This window comes from Pollicipes pollicipes, unplaced genomic scaffold (assembly GCF_011947565.3).
Source record: "Pollicipes pollicipes isolate AB1234 unplaced genomic scaffold, Ppol_2.1 Scaffold_7261;HRSCAF=8764_pilon_pilon_pilon, whole genome shotgun sequence".
NCBI lineage: Eukaryota > Metazoa > Arthropoda > Thecostraca > Pollicipedomorpha > Pollicipedidae > Pollicipes > Pollicipes pollicipes.
Genome location: NW_023597054.1, coordinates 24,313,550 through 24,338,589, shown reverse-complemented (window position 1 = coordinate 24,338,589; position 25,040 = coordinate 24,313,550).

Sequence of the window (25,040 nt, the reverse complement as noted above, 5' to 3'; positions counted from 1 at the left end):
CATTGGACTGCCATTGTCACAGTAAAGGCCGTAACAGCCAAAATGCATGTTGTTAAGTCAATTTGACCCTTATTGTGATTGTTGTCAAAATTAATGGATCTCGCAAGTAGATGCAGCCAAATTTGGCACCGAACAATTTTGTTCAAATGTTTCCAGAGTAGCAAATTATTCATGGATCAGAATGATGCAGAAGCAGTCTCCGTCTGTACACCTGAAACTTTCACGAAGAGGTGTTGGTACGTAGAACGTAATCGAATATAAAATTGTTGGCTGCACATGTCAGACCCCTCTTCCCTTTTGCGCCGTTGCCATTTTCAGGAAACAGTTCAGGTGAAATGTGTTTTGTAGGAGACAGCCATGACCTTTCTGACCTCTGGGTGTAAGGACGCTGTTGAGGAGTGCGACGAGGCCCATCAACGGTTACAAAACCAGGCTGGTCCTGAGCCAGCAGCACGCCATTCCGTGTCACAGGGTGGCGTGGTAGGTAAGGACGTGTTCATTCCTTCTTAATATATTGCACCATTCCATGATCTTTTACGCCCAGCCAAAATGTACTGAACACCGGATGGTACCCTGGCCAGTGACAAAGAAATAAATCCTAAAACATTCCATTCGACGATGTCAAAAGTCATTTCATGAGTGAGGTCATATCCAGGCCCGCAGTTCTTGCAGGTGTTGGTAATTTCGCGATTCTTCCCCCCCCCCCCCCCCCCCCCCCACCACCAATGGTCTTCTTTCGACGCTTCACTTTTCTAATTTTCAATTGCTTACAACACTGCCATGAAGCATCATCACGTCATGTCATCGGATGCATCAATTATAACAAAGCGATTCCTCGAAATAAAAAGTTAATGTCGTGAAGAGCCACAGTTAGACTCTAATGGCCATGTCGATACGAACTCTTAGGTGATCAAGAACAGGCAGTAACTTCGGCCACGAGCGCTGCGCCGGTGTGCGAGCATTTTCTGCGCGTCAAGCGGTCCCGCAACACTGGTATGTCCCAGGGGGAGGGGAGGGAGCATCGGTATGGGAGGCAGCTCAGCGGAGTGGCATCGCCCGGGCATCTTAGACCGGCTTTCGTCGGCCGACTTCCTCCTTACGACGTTCCGGTGGTGGGAGCTGTTTGTAAGGAACGTCAGATGTTGACCGAAGCAAATGAGTCGAACAACTCCCGCTCAAAACAAAGCCTGTCAAACGTTACGGCAGGATAGGTGGCTGCGATCGCTGCGACTTCATGTATTCAAACCGAGGAGTTTTTGTTTTTTGTTTTTAGCTTGGTCTGGGGAAAAATCGTGTCTTGTATCAAACTGACGAACTGAGTAGCCACTGGGTGCATGTGGCACTTGGGTGAGCTAAAAAGGAGTGGGTCTGTTTACTGAGTGTTGGATGAATCTGTGACCAGGGCCCTGGCTAAGCAGTGCGTATTGGGTAAATACTGGCTCCTAAGCGTAGGTTTCTAAAATACTTATATCAGATTTGCACATTCCAGGTCAGGATAATAAACTCGTCCCAAGTTTAAGGTGCCCCAATGTTCGGCACACTCCATCTCGCCAGATGACCTCTGAAGCCCTGCCACCTGTGACCTGTCCTGCCACCTGTGACCTGTCCCGTGTGACCCTGACCTCAGTGCCATAGAGAACGTTTGACAACGGATGACCGACGTCATGAACCCGAATATGCGTAAAAGTTGCGTTTGGTGCTTATGTTTGGAAAGACCGCCATTGCAAGGCTCCCGTTTAACTGCATCAAATCGACGGGGCTAAACGTTGGTGAATGTGGCTGTTGAAAGTGAACTAGGTCCCAACAGTTCATTGGCACTTAACACTCGTCCGGGTGGCCGGTTGAATGCCCTTTGTTCGGGTGCGGTGGGGTCGTCAAGTTGACCCTCCATGAGATCTCAAATACTCAGGAGCCAGAAACACTAAATTCAGAGGGAGAGTTGCCCTGCATGTTTCAGCACTACGGCCAAAATTTGAGGTCCCGAGCTCGTGACTTTCGGTTAGAGCGTCATTAACAACATTCAAACGAGTACCATTCTCGAGATCTCGTTGAGACCAACGCACTGGTGTTTTTCGCAGGCTGTATAGTTTCCGCTAAGCGAAGCTATTTTCGCCAAGCTGCTAAGCCAGGTCCATTAATTTGTAAACGCCAGTGGCAGGTCGCACCGGCCCCCAATCCCATCAGTCCGCTGTATGAAAAACGGCGAATCAGGGCGAGGGATAATAAACCCAACATGTTATAGGAGTTCCTAGCTCTAAGAGAACTAAGCACGGCGGCCAAAAGATTGCCCCAAATGCATAACAAGTTGGGCGTTGATGAGACAGGGGTTTTTAATAGCACTGCTAAACAGAGGTGATCTTAAGCTGTCGGCCAGCAAATGGCACCGCGACGCTTACATAATGATGTAAGTTTTCAACTTCATTCCCTAACTACAATCAGTGATCGTGAGGTTTCAGTGACATCAGTATTCACCGAATGTCGAAGTGATGTGCAGTTATCTGTTGTCATAAGTAGAAACAGCCACGTCGTGTGAAATCGGATATTGGAAGTTGGTTTGTAGACTTTTCCTATTCGCCTGTCGATGCTTCTTAGTCTTTGATTCGTGTTTCACAACTTTACGCACTGCAGGAAAGATTAGAGTCTGTTGCTGGGAGCAGCAACAAAATATTCCTACATTGGCGATTGATAAACGGAGCCTATGCCAGTGCATGCCTCGGGCGGTAACACAGGCCACTAGTACACAGCGCTGCAGCTTTCTTTTCAGCTGGGGTGGGGATGCGGTGGGGCCCCATCCCGACCGAGGCTGAGAAAAAAAATGCGTCAGAGTCGGAAGGAATCGAGTTTTATGCGAGTTTTGTGCGTGGGCGTAGCTATTTTCAACCACTCAAGTCCCTTACTTATTTAGCGAAATTACACACCCTTGCTCAAAACCAACTCGCAAGCTTGTTACCGTGCCTTTAACACAACTGAAAGGGTGTTATTATGAAATACATTTTACCCAACTGCTGCTCCAGAGCGTGCCAGTGCAGACTTAAGATAAACATTTCGGAATAAAAGATGAGTAAACATAATTTAGAAATCATTGGAACATTGCCCACAGATCGTTTTCATGCAGGAATGCTACAGGTATCCACACGATCAGAAACAGCGCGGTGGACTTATTGACCCCTGCATGCCAACCAGGCAAAATGTATTGGTTGGTAGCAGGGTCATTGCTAAAGCCCTTTACGATACGAGCTCTATGCTGACTTTTGTAGCAGTGCAATACGCCTAGACGTCGTGTTTCTGTCCCTCAGATGTGCTACTTGCAAAAGACGTTAGGTGACAATAGAAGTTGTTTCTTTAGGTAATATATGGTCACGAATTTATGTTGTGAAAGTGAAATTTAGGATGTCATAATGCGTCAGTGATATGCTAACAAAGTATTCTGAATTAGAAAAGCATATTTAGCTTCACCTCCAACATATCACCCACTACATACCTCATTCCTTTTGCGCTTTGCACTCCTCCGTAAAAATACAAGCTAAAACACTGATGTGATGAGAATACTGCCAGCACGTACTCGCCTTTAGTGCGTCAGCTTTAAAGCCTAAACATGCATAATTGTGGCCAGCGTAAAAATAAATTTCCGTCGAAAATAACGCCACCCAATCAAGGTAGCGTGCAAGCGCCAGCTATCTCCACATTCCACTTCGCACGATGATTCGTTTAAGACTTGTTCCTTGAACTTTGTAACGTTCCCTCAATAGCTTTTGCTGCAACCACTTAAAACTAAACAACAACGATCATCCGGAATTGCACGAACTCAGCGTACATCAATGTCTTGACCCACAGATTAATGATCACGCTCCCTGTACGTGATCATGGCAAGTGCTATCTATGTATTCCAACCACATAAATTTAAATTGGTGGTGACCACCCGAATAAATGGGACATGCGTATTTAAACCATGAGTTCCTGTGGGCGCCAGAACTGTGTTGATGTGCTCTTATAAACCCGATATTATGCCAGGTAACCATGTATTTATTCCGATATTTCAAACACTTTAGCCTGAAACGTGCTTGCATGCATCTCATTATTTTGACACAAGTCTGTAATGTTTGGGGCACTAAGGATGTGTGGTATCTTTCAGATATACCAGCCATGTGCTTTTCTACACCCCTCTTTCTATCTCTCTCCGTTCTTTACCCCAACGCAATTCTCCATCTCTATTTTCCTTTCTTCTCAGGAAGACAGGATGGCTATGGGCAGCGCACTCCGCCTGGTGATCCTTGTTCCATTTTTGGTTATTCTCGTGAGTGCAATATTTTCTCGTTTGAAGCTTTAATTATTCGGTTTAAGGCAAGGAGCTAGAATCGCTCTTGAACTAGGGTGGGAGTGAAAAATTTCATCGCAAAACGACCGTGCGGGAGTGAAATAATCGAATCACCAAAGATGGAACTTATGAGCCCGTGACTGATGCTTCAGCGGACAAAGACATCTATTTCAAGTTGGCATTGGTGTCATATCAGAAACCTGACAAAACTGTGTTGTTTTTTAACATGTTAGGCCATTAAAGTGAAAGAGAAAACATTAAAGCATAGCAATTTCATGACAGGGTAATGAGCATACAAAATTATTAACACCAATGATTTGATGCTGCACTTTGCACTTCCTTCCACAGCACTTTTAACACAAAACAAAGTAAAAGAATTCAGTGACAAAATAACAACAGAGAATTCAACAAGCATAAAACACTCAACAAAAAACCGTGAACCCATACACATCAGCTAATCACCAGGTCAAACATAATAGACATGCCTCTGGCTTGTGTTACGATGGGGTCAGGGAAAAGAAACATTTTGTCACTGTTTCTTACAAAATACCAATGCTTATTTCCATGAATGTAGCCTAACTATGCGTAACCTTAAGAGGCCTTATTTCATCTCATCCTGTCTAACCTGTTTATATCACAGCAGCAGTTGTGAGTTACTGATTCTTGCGCCATTCCTGTTGCCACTCGCCATGCACTGAACCAACTTAACCTAACTTAGAGTGGCCCATATGTTGAACATCATTTCAACTAACCTATCTGTTGACAGGAGCACTTGTGATAAAAACACGATAAAGCTAATTTTGGTGTTATTTCAACTCGTTTTTTTATTCAGTTTATTTGTGTATGCTTGTTGACATCAGATTAAGTTGACAACACACGAATCAAAACACTTTTAATCACTTTCAACAACTTATTTTGATTGCCATGGTTAACCTATGTCAAGGGCAATAATATGTATGTCCCACAAAACAATTTCTCTTCTCCAAAAGTAACAACTTTTATATGACCATGCCAGTATTGCTGCTTGCCTTTTCAGCTACAGCAAGGGCATCTATTTAGGCTTGTTTATTTATATTTAATGATAGAGCTTGAGATGTTGGCTTACCATTTTGAATGGGATGTTCCGACTATCTGTTACTAATATTTAACTCATATTATAATTGCCATGCAGTTTAGAGCATCCCTGTGTTAAAAATATAGTGCATATATACAGTACAGTCATTTGTCAGTCAGCAAACCATGACAACTATGGAAAACATCTGGTTAAAGCAACCTTGAGGGACCACTTAAAGAAATTTGGGGCACATAATCAATCAAATGGAACAAAACAAGCCCATTGCATGCCTTGTGGCATCATAATTTGTCTTATGACAAAACTCGATAGACTAAAACAGAGAATGTCTAACTCTGGTTACCAATCATGTGTTGAAAGCAGATAAGGTAAGCAGTTACTTGGTCCACAGAAGATTTACTGGCTTCTTCCTGCTCCCCAAAACAAATGTCACTATTTTTTGCACGGCCTACTGGCAGACAGAGTCATCCCACTCACCCCCGCAAATATAATATCAATCATGTCCACCAACCTACGAGATTAAAATGCGAAACAAGTAAGAGGTGTGCATGATAAACATCTCCAGAGGGCAGAATTGCGCCATCAAACACTCCTGTATTGGCTGTATCAGGTCTGTCCCAAAGCTCTGTATGGCAGCATTAGGATAGCCTTGCCACGTAGCCTGGTGAGTTAGACACTCGAAAGGCTTCGATTTTTCATTATTGAGCACCACCATGAACCAAGAAAAACGGTTAACTGAGGTTTTAACATGGCAAAAATGGCGGTAAAAACAAGTTCCGTGCTTCAAATTGTCTCCGTTATTCCCTGTGAATTATTCACTCTTGGGTGCGTATTTAGCATGTTTGGGCGGCTGGCGAATTAATCCAATGTATGCATGAAATACGTACAAATTTGCAGATAGAGTGTCTTGCAGAGAAATTGGCCAACATTTTAAGCAGCAGATGGTACCTCTAAAGGCAATCAAGAGGGAAGGAAGACTAAGGTGGTATCGCATTCGTATGGTACCAAGAAAAACAAAAGTAGTTAAATAAACATAAAGACTGATACTTTTCCGGAAAAATTTTGTCGTTAGCTGATCTGACTTAAAATCTCATAACATGAGTACTCAAATGGTGATAATCATCTTGTAGATTTAATTTAGAAGACATTTCTTGAATTTTTAACTCCTGCATTTCAGGAGTGATGCAATTTACTGATCGTTTCCTCGGAAAGGAAGTACGTGGGGTAAAATTTTTCACCAGACATTGCTGGTGTTTGCACCAGGCTCCTGCTTTAGTGGTGTGGTGGTGAGACCAAAAAAATAGGGGATTGCGTGAAAACCTTGCATCTGGCACGCAGCTGCCGATTGTAATGCATTTGTAAACAAACCAAACTTAATGCGTGCAAGCGGCTGGAGTCGCTGGGGTTCTTGGGCTTGGAGGTACCTGGCGCCCTTGCTCTGTGCATACATAGACATGATTCAGATGTTAGTGAGGTAGGACATAACCATAGGTGCCCAGGTTCTGTGGAGCCTCGTTTATGCTTGGTGGTTTCAAATGAGCTCGGTTTTGGATGACATCTGAAAATCTCAGAAAGGGTTTGGTTTGGCATAGGTTTGGCATGTGCGATTAGACAATGCCAGGCAGGAGTGAAAATTCCTCCTCATAGGGTGTTGCTTTACACCCGAAGTCAGTACTCTAGGACACTGGTTTAAGGCAGTTGACGGTTTACTAAGAGGCGTTTTTATTGAGATTAACCTGCAGTGGTATGAAAGAGAGTGTACCGCATTCCCATGAGGCTTTGAACTGAAATAGTTATCTTGAAGATCATACGATGCGGTTCACATTCCTGCCCTTTTCAAGCCTATAGTTTCCTAGTTTCTGTGCTACACGTCGTCGAAGATTGTGAAGCTTTCAAAGGAGAATATTTCAAGGTCACCTTGGCTTCATAACGTGATAATAACGCCATTCAATTCCTGTCATTCCATAAGCCACGCGGCGTTCAAGGCCAATACAAATATAGTGGTCGTGTCGTTCACATCTGGCGTTCGTGAGCACGATTTCCAGGTATAACGGCCTTCAATTGTCTCCCAACCAATGTTGTGCAAGGTAAGATGATGCAATCAACAATGACGCATGGAGACGCATATGAACCAAACACAGAAACTGTTTTTAAAAGTATACCAACAGTTATAAGTGAGGTTGTTTCCTCATGTATAATGCCTGCTGCAGTGCATTCAAATGTGAAACATTCCTTCTAGTAACCACTAGACCAGACCGATCATTCACGCGCGTTATATAACCTGTCTCGTCGGCCGCAAATTGCACTTCAAATTAGCCAAACCCTGTGACTGGATAAGATGATACGGCTGAAGCGCGTCACCCATGAGCCGTTTGCGGGGTGTTCTTCATCAGAGGCAGTTAGCGCGGGCTCTAACTCGTGCTGTGCTGGAAATCTGCTCTATTCCGCGGCGCGTTTACCCGTCGAAGAGTGTCAAGGCGCCGAGGTGGCGTCGCGCGCTAAGACAACGCTCATACCCTGCAGACAGCGCCGGTGGACGGGGCCGCGATCTGAAAACAGACGAGGAATCCGAAACTCGCGCCCCATCCGCGCAAGATGGCGCTGAAGATGGATGGCGGTGATGGAAGGACATACAGCTGAGGAAGTGCGTCCGGCCGGCCGTCCTACCCGCACCCATCGCGAAATCTCAGGCCAAAGGGTCCGGCATCAGGAGGATGAAATCTCTGGTGTATGCCGCGACCCGGCGGAAGGCGTCGACTACGGCTGGTTGCGGTCTTGTGGTATCGTGCGCACACCTGAGCCTCGAGGAGTCATGCGAGAGGTCGGCTAGTAAGTGCTGGGGTGTCGATCGCTTAGACAGGATAGTGTAACGAATGGCCAGCACCTACGAAGTCATGCTTATTTGAGAAATGACGGATCCTGCCCGCAGTTTTAATTAGCTCATTCATCGCCTCACTTCGCTTGCCTCGAACATGAAATGTCACTGCTGACATTGACACCAATTCATGATTTGTCTTTACAGATCCGTTGTCAGCAGATACGAGTCTGGCTGCCAATGTTGTTCCTGGCTCTCACATTCACTCAGGAAAACGAAGCTCTGTATCCCTCCTTTCGGCTGGTTCTTTCATAAAGACTCACCACTAGTTCCTTGATCCCATCGGTTGTTTTGAAAACGCATGACATTGACTTCTGGTTTTCGCTGGTTCTTTTTCAAGCTAACACGGGCTTCTGGTTTCCAGTATTTCCTTCGCAAATACCTGACCCTGATTCCTGATACCCACTGATTTCTTCACAACGACCAGAGCCTGGGTCCTAGTTCGTGGTTCCCATTCCCTCACAAATACCAGACTCATGTTTCTGATTTTCATTCATTCACTTGCGAATCGTTTGAACCTGATTTTTGTTTATCACTGACTTGTAAACACCAGGTCAGGCAACAACTTGACTGCAATCTGTCATTGAAATTGTGTGGTCGGCAATCAAATACGTCTCACGTATGTTCTATGCATATGCATGTACAAAGACGATATTCTGGTCCACTGGACGTTATAACGAATCTTCGGCTTGCTGGAATCCCGGTATATTTCCCGCCTGACTCCGGGCTCTTGTGGGATTTCTGGTAATCATGGGTGTCACTTGACAGTGTTCTAGAATTGCCGACTTTAGGTGTAGAGCAACACCCTATGAGGAGGCATTTTTCGCTCCTTTTCCCCATATTTTATGTGAATTTTTCATTCTCACCTGACCTTGTCTGACCGCGCATATCAAACCTACGTTTCCCTTTCCGAGGTTTTAAGATGTCATCCAAAAGCGAGCTCATTTGAAACCATCAAGCATAAACAAGGCTCCACAAAACCTGGGCACCTATGGCAATGTCCTGCCTCACCTACATCTGAATCATGTCTACACACATCCAACGACTCCAGCCCTTTGCGTTTGTTTACAAAATGCATCACAGTCTGTAATTGTGTACTAAATACAAGGTTTTCACGCAGCCCCAATGTTTTTGGTCGCACCACGCGAGCACAACACCACCAAAGCAAAGCCTGGTGCAAACACCAGCAAAGCCTGGTAGACAATTTTACTCCACGTATTTTTTACCCGAAGAAACTTGATCATTATATTGCACCACTCCCGAAATTCAGGCGTGAAAAAATCAAGAAATGTCCTCTAAATGAAATTCAAAAGTTGGATATCACTGTTTGAGCACTTATTTCCGCAGAATCTTAACCAAATGATATGATAAAAAATTACCGAAAAACTATCAGTCTTTATCTTTGTTTAATTATTTCCGCTTTTCTTGTTATCATGAGTATGATACAACTTCATTTTTCCTTTCCCTCCAATGGCTCTTAAATATACCATCCTTGGCTTAAAATGTTGACGAGTTTCTCTGCAAAATGTTCCAACTGAGAACTTGCGCATGTGTTGTGCATAAATTGGGTTAATTCGCCAGGCGCCCAAGCATGTTTGATATACACCCAAGGGTGAACAATTTATCGAGAGTGGAGACAATTTCAAGCACTGAATTTATTCTTAACATCATTTTTGCGCTGTAAAACCCCAGTTAGCCGTTGTTTTGGTTCATGGCTGGGCTCAAAAATGATAAATTTATGCCATTTCAGGTCCACTACCTCGTTACGGTGCATTATCTTGCCGTGCATGACATTGGGACAGACCTGGCGCAGCTAATGCAAAAGCGTTTGCTAGCGAAATTATGTTTTATCGTGCGGACCTCCTCTTATTTCGCGTGTTAGTCTTGTACGTTGGTGGGCCTGATTGACATCTATATTTGGTGTGTGGGTTGGATGACACCGTCTGTCAGCAAAGCCTTCGAAAGGTGCTGACTTTTTGTGTGGGGAGCGGAAAGAAGCGTGCACTTTTAAAGCTAGTAAGTTTCTCCCGTGGAGCAACTAATGGCTAACCTTGCCTGCTCTCAACACATTATTTGTAACCAGATTTAGTCATTTCTGCTTTAATCCATCAAGTTTTGTTTATAACACAAGTTATGATGCCACAAGACGTGCAACTGAACTATTTTGTTTCATACTCTTCATTTTTTGCCTCAAATTTGTTGAAGTGGTCCCTCACGTCCACTTTGACCAGATGTCCATAGTTGCCATGGCTCGCTGACCGGCAAATGGCTGTACTCCAGATATGCGCTGTATTTTTTAACACAGGAATATTCTAAGCCACAAAGCAATTACAACGTGAAGTGCATATCAGTTTTTAGCAAAGTATCGGACCATCCGATTTGAAATGTAAGGCAAAGTTCTCAAACTTAAAGTCATAATGTATGAATAACAAATATACATGGATGCCTTTGCTGCAGCTGAAAAGGCAAGCAGCAGAACTAGTCCTTGCAGCCATCTATAAGTTGTGCCACATTTGGAGAAGAGAGATTGTTTTGTGGAGCATACCCACTATTGCCATTGATGGAGGCTAGCCATGACAACCAGAAAAAAGTTGTGTTAAGTGATTTGAGGGCCTTTGATTTGTGTTTTGTCAACTTCGTCTGGTGTCAACAAGCTGGCGCGAACGAATTGAACCAAAGCACAAGTTGAAACCAGCCAAAAATAAGCTTTATGTTTTTATCATAACTGCTGCTGTCAAGGAATAAGTGAGGTGATTTGAGATTATATTCAGCACATGGGCTACTCTAAATTAGGTTGAGTTGGTTAATGACATGGCAAACAGCAGTGGGAATTTATAAGAATTAGTGATTCACAAATGCGGCTGTGATACAAATAGGTCATACAGCATGCTATGAGGTAAGGCTTCTTTAGGTTAGGCTGAGTTAGGTTTTTCATGGAAATGAACATTGGTATTTTGCAAAACGGTGACATAATATTTGTATTTTGTGACCTAATCTTAACAGAAGCCAGAGGGGTGCCCGTTGTGTTTGGTTGGGTGATGTGTCGATACGCGGGAATCCATGGCTTTTTTGTCTGAATGCTTTATGCTTGTTGAATACTTTGTTTTTGCTGTTGAATTCCCTTGCTTTGTTTAGTGTTGAAAATTCCTGTGGAAGGGAAGTGCAAAGTGTAGCATCAAACATGGGCGTCACATAGTTTTTGATGCTTATCACACTTGTGAAATTGCTATTCTTTAACGTATTGTGTTTCACTGTAATGACCTAAGATGTTAAAAAAAACAGAAACAGTCTCGCAATGTTTATGGTATTACATCCATGCCAACTTGAAATGTATGTCTTTGCTGATACATCTCTCGCTAGCCCATAAGTTTCATCTTTTGTGAATGGAATTTTTCACCCTCGTACGGTCTTTTTGCGATTGAATTTTCACTCCCACCCCAGTTCAAAAGCGATTCTAGCTGACTGTTGCTTGATATTCTTTCGAAGGGCCTAGGCTCCCCCCAAAACCTGACCTAAGCCCGCAATCGCGTTAAAAAGGGATATTGGGCCCAAGAAGTGTATAGGGTTTGTCGGAACTCTTGGTGCTCTGTTCCATTTAACCATGCCATGTTTATGCTAGATAGTATGCTGTGCGTTCCTGATATTTTTGTCATGCCAATTCCTTTGTATGATAGGACAGTCTGAACATGTTGGCAGGTTTTCAGCAGCTAACACAGGGGTCATCAGAGATTTCACACCCATCCAATACCGACTACAAAAGATGCACTAGATGCGTCTTTTGGCAGTCCAGGATGCGCAACAGCTGAGCCTGTCGTAGGCGATTGATTGTCCGAGCGATCTTGTGATGCGTTCCCTGCTTGAATACGTCGGCGTTTCCTCGGGCGTGTCACGTCATCCGACAGCCACGCCTCCTGTAGGTGTACAAAATAGTAGTTTTCATGATAGATTGATTCACTGAAAAGTTTTTCATTTTTTTCTCTCAAACACCTCTATGAAGATTTATTATTTGCTAAATATTCTGACAAGGAAAATGCTGTTTTCATGCAATTCCATTACCATGCAAAACCACGTGCATCCAATGGAGGACAAGTTGGTTATATCAAGCTAGGCTTAAGACGTTTCTTTACTCTATGCCTTAACCTCACCTAACTTGTAGAAAGAAGCTACACCTGGCAATCAGCAATGTGCATCGGTGGAGGCGAAGGAGGCTCGGCTGTAATCAAGTCAATATAGGAATTATATCATAAGCTGATTAGACAGCTAGACACAAACTACTTCCCCACCTCTATCACGTCGCTAAGCATTTCCCAAGTTAGTCATTGGTTCACAGATGGAAGTTGGAAGAACATTACTATGAAAAAAGCAAAATTGCTTGCCTTGAAAGGCAATAAATAAAACAACTCCAACCAGTCTTGGAGCGCAAAAACCAAGGCTAACTCAACATTTACCTCCTCGCTAATGCACTCAATAACTGACAGTGCAGTTTCACGTATAATTAACATGTGGAATGTGAATATACACTGTTGCGTGTTTGCCCATTGCGTTTTACTCGACAGAACGTTAAATAAATGATGAGGAAATATTTATGATGATTAAAGCCCTACCTCTGTGCTTCAGTTGCCATGAAAAGTGTCATTTAATGGAACAAAATCTTTTTTCTCAGCCAGGCGAATGCCAGCCATCACCGGTGCACGTTGGACGTGCAGCGGTTCTACGGTATACTTACCATACCAGCTCGTAATGTTCACATGGTCTGTTCCTCTCGGGCTGCTTTTTACAGAGCTGTAAGCCAACTTCTACCACGCCGATCCCCATGAACCCGGCACCAAACGGGAAGATATTCAAGTTTTTTTGCGCCGAACCAATTACCAATTTTCTGTCTAGAGAAGCCAAACCTCACCACGCACCGGGTTGAAGCTCTCATGCATGCTACGCTTTGGGTTTTCAGACTTCCGAGGCACGCCCAATGGTCTCAGCAGCCCAATCGCCACCGTGGGGATCTGTAGTGGAGAGGTAGGGCGCTCGGAGCCGATACATTCTAGAGTTTGTCTTACCAGGTCTCAGTGGAACATGCTGAATTATTTGCTGGCAGCCAACATATGCTGGCAGCGTCAGGGAGCGTACAGATACATAAGAGTTTCTTTAAAAAATTATGGACCTAACATTAATTCAATTCATTTGAAAGACATTTACTGGAGAACCTGAGGCACGCTACCTTCCGCTGCAGGCTACCAACTATTTAGTATAAACTAAAATGCAGCGTATTTTGTACACCTAGGGTGTCTTCTCGTGTATTGCAATACATGTACTGGACGTCTTTTTACCCGCCATCGATTATGCTGCATGAGTGCATAAAAAAATATAACGGGGGAATCAATGTTCGAAGCATTGTTCTCCGCCTGGTGACTATCCCTACAACGCCTCGAAAAATTCCCTATCCGGCCATCGACAGGTGTTATTGAATCCTGCAATGGACTGGAAAGATGCCTGACTTTCAGATTTGTACGCGGGACATTCCGAATCTTATCCGCGCGGCACATAAGCCGCAACCATTTGCCAATAGCCACAGTGGCAACCGCATACTGGTCGGAGGTGTAAAACCCGTGTTGCTCAAATTACAGTGAAGCGCAGCCGAAACTAGTCTGGGCATTGCCTCATCTGAGGAAAAAATAGTGCGGTGCTTCACACGTGTTTTCCTCCATGCTGGATGAGCGAAAATCTACATGACGTTGACATGACGTCTCCAAAACGTTATCTGTGGAATTGAGGTGCGTCATTGAGTATGTAAACAAAAGGAGATGAATATTACCTTTTCTGCCTATCACAAACTTATCGCATTGACCTTAAAAAACTTCACGTTGCGAGCGTGCTGTAATGATGTCGGACTGATTTTATCAATCAGCTTCGAGCCATGCGCACGTCAGTGTTGACGTCATTTTGGCTTCCGCATGCCGCAGCTGGAAACTGCGTAAAAGCATTCTCGGCGTGCGAAATAATTGTATAATATGTGGGGAGCTTGTATCCCGGAACTTGGATTGGTTGCGTCATAGAAATTAGGCTGGAAATGAAATTGCTTCGCCATTTCATGTTTACGTTTCAGACGTCATTGGTGTTAAATGAGCCCCCGTAGCTGAAGTTTCGTCCTCATGCCTCTGGGAGATGGACACTGAGCACGTGTCCTAGCTGTACATTGCAAAGCTGAAGGCTCTATGGCGCAAGGAACTTCCATTGCTATAGCCAAAAGTTTCTTCCCTTGCTGCCGTCTTTCAAACATCCGTGTAATGTGAGATGTGCCTGAAGGTTATTGAAATTAATATTGGTTGTGGAAAACAGTTAGAGGAACGTTTTGCCGTTGAAGATATTAAAGCAAGCATTATATATGAAACAATACGCCAACCCACTGTTATTGTGGAAAACATTGCGTGAGGCAACACGATTTCTTTATCTTGGAACTGGTCTTAAAAACACCAGTGTTTGATTGCATCATGGAACGTTTGTACGACGTTAGAAGTGCTGCCAAACTGGTCTTGCGAAATGGCCACCCTAACACTTACTTGTACCTCAACTTGCTGAGAGGTGGCAGTGGCGGTACAGGGTACGTTGGCAGAAGAAATCGTTGTTATGTGCTCGTGTTTTGGCCCTTTCTCGTGACATTGTAGCATATTTTCCCGTGTGTTTCAACTGTTTATTTGCATTCACATGCACGGTTATTACGCTATGCCCAAGTTATTCAATCACAAGTATTATTTCCATAAGAACTAGCGACCATATTTCACTGTTTGTATTAGCGCAAGACCTAAATCGTGTTTGTAATTTGCACTGCCGGCACAACGTTGATTGGGAGCCAATAGAAAGCCATTGTGCGTTTAAATGGTGCTCTTGAACGCTCGACATGAACGACTCAACGACGATTTGTGTTGTCCTTGAACGCCACACGATCAATGGCGTGGCGGGATTTCAATGACGTTTCTATGGCGGCATGCACGCCTGTGTGACCATCACACAGTCCGCACATCTTCCGGGCATGAGGCTCAGAAACTAGAAGGGTTGAGATATTAACAAGGGCAGAGCTGTGAACTGTAACGAATAGTCTTCGAGATCGGTATTGCAGTTTGAAACCCCACACCAAAGTACACCACTCCGTTTAAAACCTGCTATCCACCTTAGCACGGGGAAGGGCACCTAACGGGAACTGCCGGCATTTGAACATGACATTCTGATGATCAGTTCATCGTTTCCACCTAAGCTAAACGGGAGGACAGCTATCGGTAATAACGTTTTTTGGTCGGACTCAAGGCTAACGACCATTGAGGGTTATCTCAGCGCTAGAACCCCGGCCTCGTACCCAGAGAGCTCTTGGAAGGAGATGTTTAACGGAGCCTGCAGCCAAGGTCAATGATCGAACGGAAGTAGTAGCACAGGTCATCAGCGAAGACCAGGCCAGTGCAGTCATTGGACAGGTGTGAGCAAACAATTTAGGGTAGGAGAAGGGCAAGGATGTGATGAAGGGCTGAAGGACTCCTTTGGCCACTCACAGCATACTGAATGTAGGGGGATAGTAGGAGGTATTCTGCATAAGGTCGGTGCACCTCCTGAGTGGAGTGCCAGGCCGCTGGCAGCAAACGCTAGAGCAGAAAAAAACTTCAGGGCGGGCTTGGCCTCTCGTAGGTATACGAGTGGGGCAGGCTATTCAATTCTAAAGACCTGCGTCAGGGGGATGAACTCCATTTCGGAGAAAGATGTGCATATCCTGAGTACGGTGGACGAACATGTTCTTCGGGAAAACTAGTTTCTGAGATGGGCGGATGAACATAGAGCGCAGAAGATAGAGAAGATAGAGAGAAGAGGATAATGGTTAAGAATTGCTGAATAGTGTGCCAAAAAGAAGTGTAGGAAAACACAAATGCTTCTCAGCAAATGCCAAAAGCGTAAGAAACAAGTTTGGTGAGCTTCATTCTCGCGTGCTGTAAGAAAAAATAGGCCTAGTAGCCATCACTGAACCTTGGATCAGTGTACGCCTTTTTTGAGACGGTGTACAGGAATTTCAAGCATCTGGTTGCAATATATTTACTTTTGATACAAAGCGAAAAAGGAGAAGGAATACCAGTATACGCAAGCGAGAATATAAAATGCGCAATTTTAACGTTATGAAGACAAGCGGCGGTAGTGTAGAACCCCTTTGGATCGAATTTATTATGCCAAATGCCAAGAAATTGCATTATGGAATTTTCTATAGGCCTCCAAATAATTGTCAGAATGTGGACACAGATGCATGTCAAGGTATCAGCCGAGCTGTGTGTAGACCATATGGGGTGCTGGGAGATTTTAACATACCAGGCTGGAGCGTGGATTTTGGCCACTTGTCATATGACCACAACCATATTTTTGCTTGCTCTGCATGCGGTTTTCTTAGTTAGGTAATGCTTATCATACTGGTTATTCAAAACTTTGCTACGGGTAAACTTGAAGAACTTACAGCCTTTCGTACTAGCTTCCAGTGGGAACACATTCCAACTGGAGTCTCCACACACCAGATGTGGGAAGTGTTAAAGAGAATTTTAGAAATAATGGAAAGATGGTTCATTCCCTTTAGGAACATACGAAAAGAGAGCTCTGGAAGCCCCCATGGCTGGCACAGACTATACGCAATTTGATAGTAGGCAAGACGGAGGCATATGATAGGCAAAAAGTGCAAGACACGAAAAGCAACGTGGCAATGTATAAGATTGCTACAAAAAAGCTAAACAGGGAGATTAGGGAGCGAAAAGATTGTCAGAAATACGGCTGGTAGACACTTCATCTGGCAATGTTAATATTTTTGGGGGGCCAATGCCATTTAAAATATAGGGATCCTCTGCTGGCCTTCTCGAAGTAACACAGGGATATTTTGGATGCTTGTAGTAGGCAGTTTTTCAGTTTTAAGAGGAGACTGCTTGTGATCTCCGCGCCAATAGGGGAAATCTGGCTAAAGGCAGTCTTGTAGATTTGACGGTGACCGAGGGTACGGTGAGAGATAGCTTGATGGAAGTCAAGGTTGATAAGACAGCGGGACCTGACCAGATATATGGTAGAGTGCGGAATAAATGCGCAGTGCTTCAGCTTATCCTCTTATGTTCATATTCAGTAGGTCATAAAGTTTCGCAGAAGTACCCGTGGATTGGCGCAATGCCAATGTAGTACCGATATTTCAGAACAGGGCGAAAGAAAGTGTCAGCAACTGCAGACCTGTCAGCTTATCTCACTAGTATGTAAGATCTTAGAGAAATTCATCGAGGCTACAATCAGCTACCCTTAAATAGGTGTTAGTTGATAAATAGCAGTCAGCACAGTTTCTTTCTTGTGATTCCTGTTTGACAAATCTTCTGGAGTTCATGAAGCATGTTGCTAGTCAGATAGATAAAGACAAGAGTTTAGATGGTCAACCGTTTCATTCATATGTCTTCTCGTAAGGCGCCTGATGAGGTGCCACACCAGCGCCTATTATATCCCTTTAAGCTGCGTGGCATTGAGAAAAACATTATTGCTTCGGTAGGAGCATGGCTGTCAGACAGGAAACAGAGTAGTGCTCAATGGTACTAAATCTTAGTGGTAGCTAGAAGAGAGTGGAGTTCCACATGTGTCGGTGCTGGGCCCTTTGCTCCTTATCAGTTTTGTGAATAATGTTAAGATAGGATTAGGAAGAACCGTGCTTAAATTTGCTGACGATACATAAAGGATAGGGGTGTCGAAAATTGACGAGGTGAAACTTGATTTGGAGAAACTAGTGAACTGGGTTTCTTTGTGGCAGACGCCATGTAATTAAGATCGGTGCATAATAATGCATTTGGGGAGTTCTGGCAGTGAGGACATAAGCTTGAAAATGAAAGGTCGGTAGCTGGACCAGCGAGAGGAAGAAATGGTCTTGGGCGTTGTAATTTTCAGGGATTAAAAGGCTAGAAAACAGTGCGGGATGCTAGAAACACGGCACTTCGGATGCTGGAACCCGTCAAAAGGAATGTTCATTACAAGGGCATGAATGCTGGTAAAAAGTTGTCCTTAGCTTATGTCAGATCACACCTAGATTATTGTGTGCAGGCTTCGTTCCCATGATTTCAAAAAGATACAGATGGGCTGGGGAGAGCACAGCGAAAAATAACTAAGATAATAAATGAGATTGGCAACTTAAAATATAAGGTTAGCCTTAAGCCCTTGGATTTGTATTCACTGAAACATCGTATATTTAGAGGAAATCTGATTGAGGTTCAAGGTTATGAAAGGGATAGAAAAGGTAGATCTACAAGGAGCACTGGAACTTAGGCCGAGACCTAGAGAAAACCAGCTTCAATTAACAAAAGGTTGGAGTAGAACTTTAAAGAGGCAGATGCCATCTAGTCAGAAAATACTGGATCATTGGAATGGACTGTTGCAGGAAGTCCCCTTCTGTAGAAACATTTAAAGATCGTTTGAACATGTCCTATCGGTCTAAGAGTTTCATTTATAGCTTAATTCAGGCAGGTCAGGCGGTGAGATATGTGTCAAGGGTGTGTGAGAAACCTGAGGAAAATTACATGCCGTGTCCTACGTTTTTACATGTTTTCCTCGGAAATCCCATAGCGTTACATTTACAAAACGTTCTGGATGAGTGTCACAAGTAGTAAGCGTAAATCGATTGAAGTTTGTTTTTTTTTGTTTAACTACCAAAAGATGCTCAGCGCGATATTCTAGTTCTTCTTCCCATATGCCACCACAAAGACGTAGCTATTTCTATAGTTGACAAGCGCGGAATAAGAATCAGCCACGAACATTACCTGCTTAACTATCAACGTGATGGAAATCAACCACTCATTTATTATCTTACCACAACGTACAGTATGCTATTACACCTCAAAAAACGACACCAATATATCTGAGCACGCCACATGCAGGGTTCATGCATATGCTTGTGCAAAAATGTTACTTCATTGATATCAGCAAAAAAACTCTTCAGGCGCTGAGTTTTAGCGAATTGACAACGCATTGCAAATCCACGACCCCCGTAAGCATATGAAATGGTTCGTATTTAACGTCCCTAATCAGTAAACGCTGTAATATTCGCAGTCAGCATTCAGTACGAGAGTGCTGAAATAGCCATCACTGCAAAATCCTTTCAAAGATTTCAAACGTACGCCTAAAGCCAAGCCATCCTAAACGCTTTGTAACACACCTTACAAAAGACATTAACCGACAAAGCGGTCCTTGTTGCTTGCACACGACGTTCACATTGCAACCGCCTGGATTGCCACCAACATTTATGTTAACAACACCAGTTCCATTTATAGTACTTTGACTGCTATTGGCAAACGCACCGACACCCCCTACTGACGTATCTAGTGTGCTTGACAAAGCTGCTACAGCCGTAATTCCAACCGTTGGCATAGTTTCAGTAAGTGTTGTAGCTGCTGTGGATGCTCTTGCCGTCGTGACAGAATTAGATGTTGTACTTGTTGGAGGCGTTGTTGCACGTGACGTCAGGGTAGTACTAGTTGGGGAGGTGGTTCCGCTTGTCGTTGCTGTTGCAGCAGACGGTGGTGTTGTTGTGCCCTCTGTGGTTGGTGTCGAAATCGTCGTCATTTCTATTGTTGTACTTGTGACAGAAATTTCTGTCATACCAGTGGTGGTTGCTCCTGGCTGAGCTACGTCCGTATTGGTAGTTCCAGCAGTCATTGATGTGACAGACACAAACGGTGTCCCTGGCGTCCTTCCTGCCGTAGTCGTTGTTGTAGTTGCTGTAGCACCTTCTGTCGTTTCAGCTGTCGCTATATTTATACCTGTCGCCACCACGGTTGTTGTTGTTGCTTGTGTGGTGCTCCCAGAAGATGACGACGTAGTGCTCTCTGGTGGTATGATAGGACTCATCGTCGTTCCGGTGGGTGTACCTGACGTGGAAATTTCAGTCCGGCTAGTTGTCGTTATTCCTGCTGTATTCGTAGGCGAAGGTGGTGTGCTAGATGGTCTTGTTGGTCCACTTGTCATCCCTGGAGCTAAACTTACAGGAGAACTTCCCATCGTTGCAGAAGTCGTTGATTCAGTACTTGTGAATGCTGTCGCTGTTCTTTCCGTCGTGCCAGATGTGGCTGTTGTGGTATTTGCTGCAGGCGTTGTTGCACTTGTTGTCACTGTCGCACTAGTTGGCGACGTTGTTGTTCTTGCCGTTGCTGTTCCCGCAGACGGTGGTGTTGTAATGCCCTCTGTGGTTGGTGTCGAAGTCATCGTCATTTCTATTGTTGTACTTGTGACAGAAATTTCTGTCATACCAGCGGTGGTTGCTCCAGGCGTACCTACGTCCGTATTGGTAGTTCCAGCAGTCATTGATGTGACAGAAACAACCGGTGTCTCTGGGGTACTTCCGGCCGTAGCTGTTGTTGTAGTTGCTGTAGAACCTTCTGTCGTTTCATTTGTCGCTGTAGTTATACCTGTCGGCACCACGGTTGTTGTTGTTGCTTGTGTGGTGCCGCGAGAAGATGACGAGGTAGTGCTCTCTGGTGGTATGATAGAACTCATCGTCATTCCTGTGGGTGTGCTTGACGTGGAAATTTCGGTCTGGCTATTTGTCGTTATTCCAGGTGAATTAGTAGACGAAGGTTGGGTGTCGGATGGCGTTGTTGGTCCCATTGTCGTTGCTGAGGCTGCACTTGCTGTATAACTGACTGACACTCCAGCTGTCGTTGATTCAGTACTTGTAGAAGCCGGGCCAGTTATTGCCGTCGTGCCAGATATGGCTGTTGTGGTACTTGCTGCAGGCGTTGTTGCGCTTGTTGTCATGGTCGCGCTAGTTGGCGACGTTGTTGCGCTTGTCGTTGCTGTTCTGGCAGACGGTGGTGTTGTGCCCTCTGTGGTTGGTGTCGAAGTCGTCGTCATTTCTATTGTTGTACTTATGGCAGAACTTTGTGTCATACCAGCGGTGGTTCCTCCTGCGGTAGTTAGAACTCGATTGGTTGTGCCAGCCGTCGTCGATGTGACAGCCACAGATGGTGTACCTGGGGTAGCTTCTGACGTAGCTATTGTTGAAGCTGCCGGAGAAACTTCTGTCGTTTGAGCTGTCGCTGTAGTTACACCTGTTGGCACAATGGTTGTTGTTGCTTGTGTCGTGCTACGAGAAGGTGACGATATAGTGCTCTCTGGTGGTATGATAGGAATCACCGTCGTTCCGGTGGGTGTGGTTGACGTGGAAATATCAGTCGGGCTAGCTCTCGTTATTCCTGCTGTATTAGTAGGCGAAGGTGGGGTGTTGGATGGTGTTGTTGGTCCCATTGTCGTTGGCTGGGCTGTACTTGCCGTGTAACTCACTGACGCTCCAGCTGTCGTTGATTCAGTATTTGTAGAAGCCGGGCCAGTTATTGCCGTCGTGCCAGAAGTAACTGTTGCTGTACTTGTTGGAGGCGTTGTTGCATTTGTTGTCTTTGTTGTACTAGATGGCAAAGTTGTTGTGCTTGTCGTGGCTGGCCCGGCAGACGGTGGTGGTGTGGTGCCCTCCGTCGTTGGTGTCGAGGTCATCGTCATTTCTGTTGTTGTACTTGTGACAAAACTTTCTGTCATATCAGCGGTGGTTCCTCGTGCCGTAGTTAGAGCTTTATTGGTTGTGCCAGCCGTCGTCGATGTCACAGACACAGACGGTGTCTCTGGGGTAGCTCCCGTCGTAGCTGGTGTTATAGTTGCCGTAGCACCTTCTGTCGTTTCAGTTCTCGCTGTAGTTGTACCTGTCGGAAACACGTTTGCTGTTGTTGCCTGTGTGGTGCTGCGAGAAGGTACGATGTAGTGCTCTCTGGTGGTATGATAGGACTCGTTGTTCCGGTGGGTGTGCTTGACGTGGAAATTTCAGTCGGGGTAGTTGTCGTTATTCCAACTGTATTAGTAGGCGAAGGTTGAGTGTTGGATGGCGTTGTTGGTCCCATTGTGGTTGCTGGGGCTGTACTTGCAGTATAACTCACTGACGCTCCAGCTATCGTTGTTTCAGTACTTGTAGAAGCCGAGCCAGTTATTCCCGGCATGCCAGAAGTAACTGTTACTGTACTTGCTGGAGAGGTTGTTGCACTTGTTGTCATTGTCGTGCTAGTTTGCGAAGTTCCGGCAGACGGTGCTGGTGTGGTGGCCTCCGTGGTTGGTGTCGAGGTCATCGTGATTTCTATTGTACTTGTGAGAGAACTTTCTGTCATATCAGCGGTGGTTGCTCCTGCCGTAGTTAGAGCTGGATTGGTGGTGCCAGCCGTCGTCGATGTGACAGACACAGACGGTGTCTCTGGGGTAGCTCCTGCCGTAGCTGATGCTGTAGTTGCTGTGGTACCTTCTGTCGCTACGGTTGTCGCTGTAGTTATACCTGTCGGCACAACGGTTCGTGTTGTTCCTCGTGTGGTGCTCCCAGAAGGTGACGATGTAGTGCTCTCTGGTGGTAAAATAGGACTCATCGTCGTTCCGGTGGGTGTGCTTGGCGTGGAAATTCCAGTCGGGCTAGTTGTCGTTATTCTAGCTGTATTACTAGGCGAAGGTTGGGTGTTGGATGGTGTTGTTGGTCCCATTGTCCTTGCTGGGGCTGTACTTGCCGTATAACTTACTGACGCTCCAGCTGTCGTTGATTCAGTATTTGTAGAAGCCGGCCCAGTTATTGCCGTCGTGCCAGAAGTAACTGTTGCTGTTTTTGTTGGAGGCGTTGGTACACTTGTTGTCATTGTTGTGCTAGATTGGAAAGTGGTTGTGCTTGTCGTGGCTGTTCCGGCAGACGGTGGTGATGTGGTGCCCTCCGTGGATGGTGTCGAGGTCATCGTCATTTCTGTTGTTGTACTTGTGACAGAAATTTCTGTCATGCCGGCGGTGGTTGCTCCTGGCGTAGTTACGTCCGTGTTGGTAGTTCCAGCACTCATTGATGTGACAGACACAAACGGTGTCCCTGGTGTACTTCCTGCCGTATCTGTTGTTGTAGTTGCTGTAGCACCTTCTGTCGTTTCACTTGTCGCTGTAGTGATACCTGTCGGCACCACGGTTCTTGTTGTTGCTTGTGTGGTGCTACGAGAAGGTGACGATGTAGTGCTCTCTGCTGATATGGTAGGACCCATTGTCGTCGCGGTGGATGTGCTCGACGTGGAAATTTCAGTCGGGCTAGCTGTCGTTGTTCCTGCTGTATTAGTAGGCGAAGGTGGGGTGTTAGATGTTGTTGGTCCCATTCTCGTTGCTTGGGCTGTACTTGCCGTATAACTCACCGACGGTCCAGCTGTTGTTGATTCAGTACTTGTAGAAGCCGGGCCAGTTATTGCCGTCGTGCCAGAAGTAACTGTTGATGTACTTGCTGGAGGCCTTGTTGCACTTGTTGTCATTGTCGTAGTATTTGGCGAAGTTGTTGTGCTTGTCGTGGCTGTTCCGGACGACGGTGGTGATGTGGTGCCCTCTGTCGTTGGTGTCGAGGTCATCGTCATTTCTGTTGTTGTACTTGTGACAAAACTTTCTGTCATATCAGCGGTGGTTCCTCCTGCCGGAGTTAGAGCTTTATTGGTTGTGCCAGCCGTCGTCGATGTTACAGACACAGACGGTGTCTCTGGGGTAGCTCCTGTCGTAGCTGGTGTTGTAGTTGCCGTAGAACCTTCTGTCGTTTCAGTTGTCGCTGTAGTTATACCTGTTGGTACCACGGTTGTTGCTGTTGCTTGTGTGGTGCTGGGAGAAGGTGACGATGTAGTGCTCTCTGGTGGTGTGATAGGACTCATCGTCGTTCCGGTGGGTGTGCTTGACGTGGAAATTTCAGTCGGGGTAGTTGTCGTTATTGCAGCTGTATTAGTAGGCGAAGGTTGAGTGTTGGACGGTGTTGTTGGTCGCATTGTCGTTGCTGGGGCTGTACTTGCAGTATAACTCACTGACGTTCCAGCTATCGTTGTTTTAGTACTTGTAGGAGCCGAGCCAGTTATTCCCGGCATGCCAGAAGTAACTGTTACTGTACTTGTTGGAGGCGTTGTTGCACTTGTTGTCATTGTCGTGCTAGTTTGCGAAGTTCCGGCAGACGGTGGTTGTGTGGTGGCCTCCGTGGTTGGTTTCGAGGTCATCGTCATTTCTATTGTACTTGTGAGAGAACTATCTGTCATATCAGCGGTGGTTACTCCTGCCGTAGCTAGAGCTGTATTGGTGGTGCCAGTTGTCGTCGATGTGACAGACACAGGCGGTGTCTCTGGGGTAGCTCCTGCCGTAGCTGGTGTTGTAGTTGCTGTGGCTCCTTCTGTCGTTACAGTTGTCGCTGTAGTTATACCTGTCGGCACAACGGTTCGTGTTGTTGCTTGTGTGGTGCTACGAGATGGTGACGATGTAGTGCTCTCTGGTGGTATGATAGGACTCATCGTCGTTCCTGTGGGTGTGCTTGACGTGGAAATTTCAGTCGGGCTAGCTGTCGTAATTCCTGCAGGATTAGTAAGCGAAGGTGGGCTGTTAGATGTGGTTGTTGGTCCCATTGTCGTTGCTTGGGCTGTATTCGCCGTATAACTCACTGACGCTTCAGCTGTTGTTGATTCAATACTTGTAGAAGCCGGGCCAGTTATTGCTGTCGTGCCAGAAGTAACTGTTGCTGTATTTGTTGGAGGCGTTGTTGCACTTGTCATTGTCGTATTATTTGACGAAGTTGTTTTGCTTGTCGTGGCTGTTCCGGCAGACGGTGGTGATGTGGTGCCCTCTGTCGTTGGTGTGGAGGTCATCGTCATTTCTTTGTTGTTCTTGTGACAGAACTTCTGTCATACCAGCGGTGGTTGCTCCTGCGGTAGTTAGAGCTGTATTGGTTGTGCCAGCCGTCGTCG